The sequence below is a fragment of the Lepisosteus platostomus genome, chromosome 15 (genome assembly GCF_059453375.1).
Source record: "Lepisosteus platostomus isolate fLepPlt1 chromosome 15, fLepPlt1.hap1, whole genome shotgun sequence".
Taxonomy (NCBI): Eukaryota; Metazoa; Chordata; class Actinopteri; order Semionotiformes; family Lepisosteidae; genus Lepisosteus; species Lepisosteus platostomus.
The window spans coordinates 22,137,019-22,149,256 of NC_142625.1; positions in this window are offsets into that span (position 1 = coordinate 22,137,019).

Here is a 12,238-nt window from a genome sequence, read left to right on the forward strand (position 1 = left end):
TTAACAATTAACATTTGCGATCTTTTGAAATGTCTAAAAAAAGGATGCCACAGTATTTCTTCAAGCTGTGAGGCTGTTCTAGGAGATAAATATGAAATGTAGTAGCTACATGACTCCCTGGGACTGTCTAAATGATACTGTGAGCAGCCCTGGTAACAAAGGTGTAGCACGAAACAAGGCCGAAGGAATGGGAGAGTGTGAATATCAGCCTTGTGCAGCCCCAAACATTTATTGTGAATAAAAGCTTCACAATGTATGTGGATGGACCATATGGCATGTTGCTGTGTGCTGTATTGGGAATCTGGCACTCCAGTATGTTAACGGTCAGGCGCCAGCCAGTCTTCTCTAGAGACCCACATAGGTTGCCATAGCGACAGATGGCAATGCCCACTGCTATGGCACTGAGGAGAAAGATCAAAAATTACCTTTATTGGAAAGCACTGATCAATGCTTTCCTAAATCAACAGTCATTCAGTCGCATTGAAATATTTAACAATGTGTATTATAGCTGCTGAAAAATTTATGCCCTGCTTTGCGAACTGTCATTTTTTAACATCCCAGGAAGAGCTGAGTTCCAGAAATGATGCTTAGCAAAAAATAATTTGCAAAAACAACTTTTTGACAGCTTTTACAAAAGAAATAGTTTGTTTAAGCAATAAATGCTCCTATATGCTTTGGATGTCTTTAGATAACTTGATAGGTAATGTGCAAATACTGTATATTATATCTATTTAATAAACCCTCAATGTGACTGATATGTGTATGTGTCTAGTAGCATTAATTTCTTCATCAACGTGTGAAAATGTAGAGATATATTTAAGGAAGCTGGCAGGCTTGAACCCACTTAGAAACAGACATCTTTTATTTCACAGTGATAATGACTGTAAATTTAAGTGTTCTCCAGTTTGTCCAAAGTAGATTCTCTGCAGACTCTGGCCAGAAGTGAGTGTCATAGAAGCCATGGTGATTTTCCAACTTCCTTATGAAATATTAATATTTGAGTTACTTTGTCATCCGTATTGTAAATCTGTACTTAACTACCAGATCAAAGTTTAGAAAATACTGCTGCAGAATGAATTCTGAAAGTACACACACTGCTCTCCATATCCAGTAATCCTTGGAAATCAACTCCAGTAAAAAAATAAATGTGCTTAAACGAGTAGTTAGGAATAACAATGCCAGCAAACAGGGGTCATGATTATAATCTCTTTCATTTAGGAATGGATATTTGGAATTCCAATATAGTGTTATGAAATGATACCAGTATATAATGTTTGATAATTACTTTCTGCATAATAGTTCAATCTATTATTACAAATATAATGAACACACAAATTGAATTTACAATCCCCTGGATGGGCTCCAAGCAGAGGCAAGAAAGGAGGTTTGGTTAACTGTGAGTATTTCAGAAAAAACAGCCTTCAACAATCGAAACCCAGGTTAACAAAGCAAGCTGAATGAAAGAAGGAAAAAGAAGCATTTTGCCTAAAGAATCAGACGAATGAAAATACAAACAGAAAACTTTATAGTCCACATGACACAGGATGCTGTTACTGGGTTCAGACCAACTTCCTTACCAGATGTTAAAAAGGGGGAATGCAGATGTTCTGAGACATAGGATAAAATAATTTTTAACCCAGATTAAAATATTCAAATAAAGACAAGCAATAAGTAAAGTATGACTTTTTCAAACTTACTAAACAGTGTTTCACAAAGCACAAGAATGGAAAAATAAAGCTCAGCCAACAATAGGTTCTAAGGCGTTTGGATATGCAAAAACAATTCAGTCAAATTATACAACAGAAATATTCACTCACATTAAAGCTCCGCATGACAGAAACAGTTTAAAGCGCTGCCCTTTCAAAAAAGCTTCAACAGCACAAAAAGGAATAAAGCCCAAATGCGTGATTTCTAAACACAACAACATACAGCACAACTGCTTGAGGAAGATAATTCGTAACCGGTGCTCGATTTGCATTTACAAAAGCAGTCTTTCCTAAAATTCTGTCTGCTGAAAAAAAACAGAAGCCACAAATATTTCCTTTGGTCCCTTCGGTTTTTTTTCTCCGTTTGACAACAGGGGAAGTAAAAGGTTAATCACACAAATTTATAAAACAGAAGGTGCAACACTGAGCAACAGAAAAGCTGAAATGTGAAAGGAATTAATGTGTTTTAAAACAGCCTAAAGGAGTGACGGTGTCAGCTGCTATGTCCAATGTGTGTCCGTGATGAGTGCAGGGAGGTAATTGTTTTGGAAAGTAGTTCCTACAGTCAAAAATCACAAGTCAAATCACTTAATTTTTTCAGACTCTTGATTGACGGAAAACAAAACTCGAATTTCTGTTGACACATTTCACTTCTACCTGGGTTAAGTTAAAATGCGTAATTTGGTGAGGTTCTGCAGAGCCTTCTACATGCATTATTGTTATTCCATCATTTTGTGAGAGGATCTTTGCAATTAAATGCTCCATAGAACAGCAAGATATGTGCCCCGTGTAGTTGTATTGCAAATAAACATTTTGACGTTGCAGAGAAAGCCATATTATGCTGCAAGATGTAAAGCACTATTCTTTATTGCATAATGTATTACATTCATATTCATAGAGAGTTTAATGGTTTGTGTACAGTATGTACATAGGGGAAGCGATCAAATAAAGCAGGGATGTCAGTGTGCTCAGAACTGAAGGAAAACTGTAAGAGCCCTAAATCTTCACTGACATTTGAACGTTTTGAGAAGTTGGAAAAAATAATTGTAATACAAAGAGAGCCTGGCAGTTAAAAAGAAGTATTTTATCTTCTACCATTTAAATGGTTCTTGTCTATTCCAGTAAGGTTTAAGCAGCTGTACCAGCACTTTGGGGTTTCTAGGCCCAAACGTGCAGGTTAGAGTATAACGTGAAACTGTACATGAAAAGTTTCACCATTTTCCCTGTGTTTTATAACAGGCAGCAGCTTGTTTTGTGATGTACAGTATTTTTACCTGCCAAAACTAATACGGAGCCATGCCTAATGAAGCCAAACGCAACATATGCACAGAACAACATTCACATGCCTGTGCCAAAGACAGGAGTTTTTTTGTTTAATTGTTTTCCAGCATTTTATTTTATTTCATGTTTACTGCTATAACTTTGTTTATGCAAAAAAAAATCTACTTTCAAGAAAAGGAAAGTGGTAGTTATTCAGGTACTTAAGTGATTCTATAATAGTTAAATCTTGATCTGAATGTCCATTTTTTAAACATACCTGTATGGCAGTGTTAAACATAAAGTGCAAAAACATTCTGTAAAATACTGTAACTAATCATTATTTAGTCCTCACTCATTTGTGAGGAAAGTATTATTTCCTCCCAAATTAGTTTTTTAAAAAAGATTTTACAATTTACCTTTTTTAAAAAAAATGAAAAATCAATTTTGCATCACAAGTACCCAAAATATTTTAAGAGTAAAGCTGTAATTGAGAATAAAGCAAAAGACAATAAACCTAACTAAATACTGTAATATTTATTCAAACAGGTGTTTGTTTTTCTGCTCCCTCATCGATAATGGTCTATATTGGCTTTCTCAAATCTTAGCCCATTGTATGGAAAACTTTATGGGTCCTTAGATCATCAGTATATGTAGTTTTGCTGAGATCAAAAACATTAAAATGCATAAAAAATGGACTATTAATTAACTCCTGCTGTAAATTATCAGCAGCTCTCCCATGTTATTAGTTCAGCAGGGTCTCTCAGTAAGGAGTCCTGTCAAAGAGGAAGAGATACATGTAAATGAAATAGCCCCATTAATTAGTAATTAACATCAAGTTAATGACAATGTCATAGTGTTGGCGTCTCAGTGAATGTCCTTCTTGTGTGACAGGGCTGTTGTGACAATGATCTGAATTTTAATTAATGTCAGACAATTCACAACTGTAAAAATATGTTGCTCAGGTTTGATTCTCTGGATAAAAGCAGAATTCAAAATTGAAATATTGAAATATTTGTGCAAAAAAAGAAAAGATTGGCAAATAAGAGATCTGATTTCTACTGACCAGCTCAGTGCAATTCACTGTGTAACATCAGTGTCAAATATCATGAGAGGGTATGATTCCTTAACCTACAGCTTTGTTGAGAGATGGAAGTCTTTCTTTTCCATGAGAAAATGAGGTGGTCTCATTCTGAAAAAGAAATGACTGAAGGCTATTTTTCTTTTTAATTTAAATGTGCATCTTTGATTTTAAATTACATTTTCACTGCATGTAAAATAGAAAATGCTTATTCTCATCACCCCCCTTGATGTTCTGACACCTGTTCTGATATGTTATAGTCTCCACAGTTCATTTGAATGATCCTAACTTTGTACTCTTTATAACCACTTCTGAATCAGCACTGCCACTTTGGGACATAGAAGCGGTGCACTGTTAATATTCAAACTGTGCCGTGTTGCTCAGCCGGCAGAGCCAGGCCCTCCATTAGGAGAAACGGCAAATTTTGAATGTCCTGTACAGTGCAGCAGCCTATAAAGATACTGTAAGCGTTCATAGCCGTCTTTGAAAGATCATCTCCAATTCCAAAAGAAGACAAAAAAACAGTTTAACATTCACACTATGGAGAATGAGACAGATTTTGGCTTTATGTGTATCTTTTTGTAGGATGACATTTATGCGCACAAAAGTTTTCTTTCTATGTCTTGAGCCCCTTCGAAGCTGGCCAACCCAAGCCAATGGATAGGCCACAGAAGGCAAACAAGCGCAAATACAGGCCATGTATAAAACATATGCCATTTACTCTCGTTTCACACATGGACACTGAAAATGACCACACTTGTAGCATTAGCCTGGCTGCTCATTTGAAACAGGCTGTCCTCTGACTTCCCTTTCCATTTGGCTCCATCTCCACAGCTGCAGCTCCAGGTTTTAAAATCCATCAATCCCCATGAGCCATAAATATGCTTACAGTCCGAGTTCAGACTCTGTCAGATTGGAGGCCTGAAATCCCTTTTCACTTACTCTTGTGTTCTTGTGGTCAATTTTTTTTTCTGGGATGACTTAAGCCTTCACTAGCCCAGCAGATAGTGATATGTTGATTTTCACCAATTAAACGCCATCAGCTGTTTCCCTCATGCTCAACATATGGCCACTGTTAATATAAGTGCTATGGCCCAGGCAAAACAGGGCTGAGTTTTAATAGTGTCCTTTGGGGATCAGGCTACACCTGGGCATAAATTAAACCACAGCGACGGAGCCAGATGAGAAATCCCTGGCTTCGGAATTACACTAATCTCTGACGGTTCCTTCACATTTTGTCTACCGTGATATTCAGTCTGAATGAAGTTCAGTTTTCTTCTGAGCTGAGGGTTTTATAAGCCCTTAAAAATACAGCTGATGGCATTACAAATGGCCCCAGTAGACAATAATAATACACACAATGTTTTTAATGTTGCTGTTTTAGAGCATCAATTTAATTCCAAAGCAAAACAACCAGTAAAGGGACAGAATGTAAACTCCACAAATAACTAAGACCTTTTTCATCTATGTGATTAAGAATGGATGGTAAGACAGAACATTAGGATAAAAATGTTATTCAAAGGTAAGCTATCCTAATCTTTTCAGGTACTGAAAGAGGACAAATTGTTTAATGGTCACCTGGACTTATTATCAGCAACTGCAAAGAATTTGATTTGACAGAGAGTGAAACTAGGTGAACACAAGAAGCACATGCATAACCCTCTCCTTTACAGTAATATTCAGGGATTCCTCCTGTTAGAGGTATGAACACAAATTTGAAGTCCATACCATTACATTATATTTTTCAGAACATTTCCAAGACTTCATGAACAGTTGCGTTTAAGGCCAAGAAACTTGTAGAAAAAACCATGCCATGCATCATTACCAGTTATCTACATAAGAAATTAGGGCACATTTATTCAACGTGAGCTTGACACTTGCAGGACATCTTTGTATTCCTGTACAATAATCCTAATTCAGTAAAAGTTTTATAGAGGCTATATCTGCTCTACACTTTTGTTTTAATAAAGTGTCCAACAATTCACAATGGGCTTGGGGAGAGACAGATTTGAACAAATGTTAAAGAAGTTCAATCTGGTAAAACAATACTGTATGTTTCCCATGGCAATGAATGGTCATATGCCAGGGTTTTGATCATGGCTGAACATTTCAAAAAGAGCCTCACGAAACAATGCCTTTAACCATAAAGCAATTATTTTATTCTGGTCTCAGTCCCTTGGTTTTTTTTTTTTAAATGACTGCACACTTTTAATTGCACAATTCGTTACAATATGTCCCAGTGAACTTTAAAGACCCAGATGCCTTGGTAAAAAGAAAACGTCTTCCAATTATTTAGGCTTAATGACTCTCTGGTCTTTCCTTTTTGTTGTCAGTGTGCAAAAGTTCTTTCCATCAGGAGCAACTCAAATCAAAATTAAAGTCTTGAAAACAATTGCCAATCAAAACAGTCTTCCTTTATTTTACATCTGTGAGCACCTGGTTAAGCAACTTTCAAATCCAAATGCCTCACAGTACAGTTCACATATACTGTACTGTATGCACTTTTAACATAAAGACAAAAACTGATGTTTAAAGATATTATTATTGTAGATTTTAAACACCAGTTAATTTATAGTAAGAAAGATTTTACTACCCTGAAAAATGTCTTTCACCCTCTGGACACAAATTTGACTTCATATACAAACATTTTGCAGACAAAGAAGTGAAAGGATGCAGTATGCTTCTCCTACCACTGCCCATTTTAAATGAGAGCTTAGCATCTCCATTAGTAAAAACCTTTTCTCTTTTTCCTCCCCTACAAAAGTTTGGCTGTCAATCAATGCAAGCCTCAGGCAATATGCGATGATTAAAAGGCCCCAGAGATAAGGAAAACTAAATTAGATTTCAATAAGTAAATTGAATATTCATAACAGGGAACATCTAAAGGTAAATGTTTTTTGATCTGCACAGATAAATATCACTTGTGTGGATCCAAGGTCTTGTGCATGAGCTTCCAAGTAATTTTTCGAACAGGGTCCTGGCTAGCTCTCTGTCCTTAGGGGAATGCAACAGAATAATGATGGCTGTATAAAAGAAAGAACCATAATTAATGTTTATACCAAAGGGATTCAATAAAAAGGGCACCCAAACGAAGTATTAATTAATTAGTATTTAGCAGAAGTTGATCGCGACACAGGCTGGGCATGAACTCAGATAGTTTCAGCGTGGTTGGAAGTCATTATGAGACTTAATAAGAAAAAGGGAGCTTCAGGAAAAGAGCTAGCATCTAGAACATATCATTTTCTCTTGCCAACAACTCTAATCTATAGAATGAACTTTGTATTTTATTCACTGATTGCCATTACATCAAAACTGTTAGTGTTGTCATTTAGCAGTAATGAAAAATAAAAATGCCCAGGAAAAAAAAAAATGCCCATCAACCTTGCTATTTTGATTCCAAGACAAAAAAAAAAAAGCATGGTAGCATGGTTGAAAATAACAAGAGATGCCTCATTAAATATATGTTCCTATTCATTTTTTGTGCCATTTCCATCAAAAGCTCCCTGTTTCCCCCGAGCCTTAGGCTATTTCTTCAGTTGAACCAGCTCAATTGGACAATCTTACCAAATTTTTTTCAGCAGGACAAATGGAAGCAAATTACATTGGTAAGCAGTCAGTGGTGGTCCAATTAAAAGAACACTATAGATACCGTAAGTTTTCATTTTAGACTTGCTACTATTTTGCTCATAATATCCACTGGTACAGTAGGTGTCATCGGTATACTGTACTGCGTAAGTGCACTTTGTCATTAAATTCAAATATATTTTAATCAACCTGCAACAAGAAGAACAAGCAGTCAAGTGTTAGTTTGTTTTCCATATGGCTGTTTTTTTTTATACTTGGACTATCCAGTTATTTTGCCTCCCAGGGTTTGGCATTAAAAACAAAAAGCCACCATATTTCTTCTTCTTTTATGTCATCCCAGACCAGCCTTTCTCCCACGGCAGCTGATGACCAGAACCGCGCCAAACAATCTGGCTGATCGGTACTGAAGCCCATGGCACCCAACTGCAGTCATGATCATTTTTTTTATATCCAAAACAAGTTGGAACATATAATTTCCTCATAGCAACAAGAGAAATACGTCTTACCATTATAGCCTGTGGGCCAGTTCTGCGGTATCCTTCTTGTACAGTCTGCGTCAGTGGAAAGTCGGGATTATTTCAGTAAACAAGTTGTTTAGATCTGTTTTTTGATTCTAGTTGGCATGAAGGAAGGGAGGGGGGGGGGTTGGCTGTGTTATCGGTACAGGGATTGTTTGAAAACCGCGTAGGGCTGCTCTGGTGGCGGTTGTCGGTTCATAGCTGGAAGGAGGGTACAGGTGACCGAGACGGCGCCGGTGCCTACAAGTGTCAACAGCACCAGCCCCCTCCAGCAAGTCAGCAGCTGCACTGTGGGAAGCTGTCACAGGTACGTCTGCCGCTGTTACCTTCCCCATCCCTCTCCGGCCTCCGCGCACACCGCGGCTGGCCTCAGGCTGGGTCAGCACTCGCTGCCGCCTGCAAGCTGAGAGCATGAGAGGTGCCACACGACTTGGAAACTCAGGCTGAAAGTTGGTGTCTCCCCCAAACAACATTCTGCGGGGGGGGGGGTTTACAGCGAGTGTCAGGGCGATGGGCATAATGACCAGTCTTTTTTTTTTAAACAGCCTAAACCCAGCTCCTGTTTTGATTACAGACTCCAAGCTGCAGCATAATTGCCTTGCTTTCTTATTTCACCAAAATCTTAGTCACTGATTCAGATTATTATCATCTCCTTATGATTTTGGATGTGACCCATTCCCCCTTTCAATATGCCACGTATATGTTTTGAATTCAAGTTCAGAGTTTTAAAAATATTTTAGGCATAATATTTACATCAGTTATTTATCAACATAATAAGTACAAAACACTACCAAATGACAATTTTCTGAGGCAAATCACTTTATTTTGCCTTATAGAAAATAACAAAAAAAATGTATGATCAATAATAATCACAGAACTCTCTAAATCATCCACAACCTTGCTGAACAATGTATCAGAACTCGCAAACAAGTGACTAACAGCTGTAATGAATTAATTCACTTCAAATTAATGGGCAAAAATTGCCTGTGTACTTATTGCCAGGCCTTTAAAAATGAACTCAAATACAGCTAGAGTACTTCCAACTGCAGCAGATTCAGAAATCATTCTGATCTAATTTCTCACTGCACACATCTCTCAGTGTGCAGTTTGTCTTTTTCTACAAAGAGCTCCCAGAAACACAACAAAGTACACAATATGGTTTTCCACACACACATAGACATCTTTTAATTTTGCTAAGTATTTAACAGAGATCACGAGAAGGGTAGTCTTCAGTATACTTGATTTATCTTCCTTTTGTCTTCTCCGCTAAGCATGAAACAGACAAAAAAAGCGAACAAAATTCAAAAGATGAAGTCTGCCAAAAAAAACTCTTTTGGAAGACAAAGCTGTTTTCACAAGACATGGATCATACTCATTCTTTGTGGGCTCAGTACTAGCATGCCAAGAAGCAGTCCTATCTCAAAATGCACTTCAGACTATACAGCTATCGGGAGCTACAGTAAATTAAACCAATCTGATTTTGTTTTAAATCTCACAGATCGATACAGTAAGAAATTGTTGACTTTCATTAAATTGTGACTTTCATTTTAAAAAGAGTACCCTGGAAAATCAATTAGAAAACTGCAGAATATTCCCCCATGAACAACACACAGTTTGGTGCTTAACAGCCCCTACTTGGCAGTGAAAGGGTCTACATTCAAATTAATTTGGAATCTGTGGATCGTGTCATCAAGGACCATTCCATTATGGATGTGTTCATGTTGGGAATATTAAAAGGGGGCTGGCACACCACCACTACACCTACAAGGGTTTATTTCTGGCAGAACTGGAGAAAATGCAATGCTCACAATAAAGACTTTCCCTAAATTCGGCTAGTTTCTTTACTTCCCGAATGATGGGCTAAAAAAATCAACGCTAACACGTCTCAGATAATCATCATACCAATGTCTGAAGAGGTACAGCTCTGGCAGTTTTACAAAAGGCACCCCATTATTTCCTTAGATGAAACAGTCTGTACCGTGTAACGAGGGATAGAGGTAGTCTTCTTTGATATCCTTTAGAGAAGTACTGTATAACTAACGCATTAGGAGACTAATGTGCTATTCAGTTCCCCGCTGGTTAGTTTAGTGACTTTAGAATCCTTCCCAAGATGAAGACTGATCCAGTTTAAATTCTGTTCATTCACAAATGTCAGCTACTACTTCTAATTACCTATTTCCTTGTCTGCATAAATTTATGTTTCCTGGTGTTTAACAGCCTGTGACTTTTTCTGGTCTCCAAATTAGTATACTGAATTTTCTATTACTCACTCAGGGCCCAAAAGAATATACTAAGAAAGTGAACTACAAGTATTTTCATTGTGGAAGAATACAGTGCAGTTGATGCTGTAGAAAAAGACTACTTTCTATTTAATAGTACTCTGAATTTAATGAACTGTGGAATGGAACATCATTTTCTGATAAAATGTATGTATGCAACTGAATTTAAACATGTTGTATTTATTTACACGCTGCATTACTCAAACGTACAAAGGTATAATATAGGTATATTAAAGGTATAATATGACACCTGACCCACCCAAAGGTATTGCATGCTTTAAATTTGCTCATTTTCACCTTGTCAAATCTAAGTACTGTAACATACAGTAGCCTGCAACTACAATATCTGTTAACAGTTATTTACAATAAATTAGAATTACATTAATTGAACCTCTCCCTTAGTATCTTGGCTGTCTGTACTAAAAACAATAAAATATTAAATAAAAAAAAAACAAATAAAAGCTGCTGGGATGCTGGCTCGGAGAATATTATGTGGGCACTTACCCATAAACCACTGGGCTTTTGAAAAGCAGTGTCACATGACAAGCAGGCACCAATGCAACTGTTGCTTTGAACAAATCAAAAGCTCAGTAAGCAAAGGAAGAATAAAAGAAAAAAACTTTGGTGGTAATGGAGGAACCTCAAGAAACTGCTGGTACTGTATATTTCCAAAAGAAAATGGAAAGACCAATAATTAACCCTTCCACTGCACTGTTTCATATACTAGGCTTGGAACCGTATGTAATGTACCCAAGTGCATTTTATGAAAAGCCTTTGCAGTTAATATGTATCTTTTTATAAAAAATATGCAGTTAATATCAAACTCCCTTACCTAAAAGATTCAATAGGCATGAGTATAGATCGTCCAGTACTGACGGAATCATTGCAATTTCAAGCCGTATATTATACTGCATGTCAAGAAAGGATATTTACAGTGATATCATGACCTCCTGGGATAAGGAAAACTAAAAGTAAAGAAGACTGAGCTTCTTGAATCGGAATGCCTAAAGTGCCCCTTTTCTTCGCAATGTTTTAAACTCGCTTTCATGAATTTCCAGGTATCAAACTGGATCCCTCTGCATCTGCCAAACTGAAATCCACCCGCGTTACAAGAGAAATCATCTATTTTACATGAGAAAACCTACCTGGACAACACATAAACAACAACAAAAACAGAAGTATACTGAAACTATACTGCGTCTGAAAAACAGCAGGTCTTTTGACAGCATGGAGACTAGGAAAGTTGCTCGCGCCTGTCATAGAAAATCCCGAATCATTCAGTAGATTGATCAGATATTCCCAGTCTGAGTCCTGATTTCATCTCTAAATATTTCAACTAAATAGAAATTTTTTAAACATGCGGCCAGATGTCCAAGTTGACATTATGCTTAAGGCATTTGACTTGATAAAAAGCACTGGCTGTTGGTAAAGGGGGGATTAAAAACGGGCCTGAGGCAGTCTTGTTATATTGAAAACATCCTGGGCCCTTTTGTATGGAGATTTGCATACATTCAGCCTTGCAGAGTGTGCCCATCTGTTACCTAGCATTGTCCCCAAACAACAAAGTGTGTTTAAATATTTCACATCTCCATCACTTGAAAAACGGAAAAGAAATAGGGAGCTGGCACCACTTTTGAATTGAACAGGTCCCAAAAGTGTTCCAATCCTATGATAAACAACAGTTTAGGAGGCCAGATTTTCTCAAATGGAAAATCTAAATATTGTATTAAAAACAAGGTATATTATTACTTATAGATATCTGAGTAAGAGTTACAGTAACTGGTACGGACTCAAACCGCTTGACTTTCTCTT